General features: G+C 51.7%; 1 protein-coding gene across 1 annotated transcript in view; it reads left to right on the forward strand.

Moving 5' to 3' along the window:
- The first annotated feature begins 6 nt into the window (after window positions 1-6).
- Window positions 7-325, forward strand: part of LOC119594199 (nephrin-like) — a 95,703-nt gene continuing 95,384 nt past the window's right edge. The window contains exon 1 of the mRNA XM_037943270.1: window positions 7-199. The gene's annotated coding sequence lies outside the window, so the exon portion shown is untranslated. The remainder of the gene's footprint in view (window positions 200-325) is intronic.

Raw genomic sequence — 325 nt, forward strand, 5'->3', positions numbered from 1 at the left:
GACACATCCTTCACTCTTTCCCCTTCTTCTCCCCTCTAGGGCGTGGAGATCCTGCATAACGTGACAGCAGGCGTGTTAGTGAACGAGGTCATCCTTGCCCTCCAGAAGGTCAGCAGGCAGCGCGCGGGCAAGTACCAGTGCGAGGCTTCCAACGTCGAGGGGGATTCCACCAGCAATGAGGTTGCCATCAACATTCTCTGTGAGTATTTGAGAGTTTTTTTTCTGTTTTGTTAAGATTATTGTTTTTTTTGTGGGGGAGGGTAGGGGTTAGGTGGATTGCATGTGCGTGTGTCTTGGCGTTCAAATACGGGTCCGTGATCGTGGG

The sequence above is a fragment of the Penaeus monodon genome, chromosome 33, assembly GCF_015228065.2.
Source record: "Penaeus monodon isolate SGIC_2016 chromosome 33, NSTDA_Pmon_1, whole genome shotgun sequence".
NCBI lineage: Eukaryota > Metazoa > Arthropoda > Malacostraca > Decapoda > Penaeidae > Penaeus > Penaeus monodon.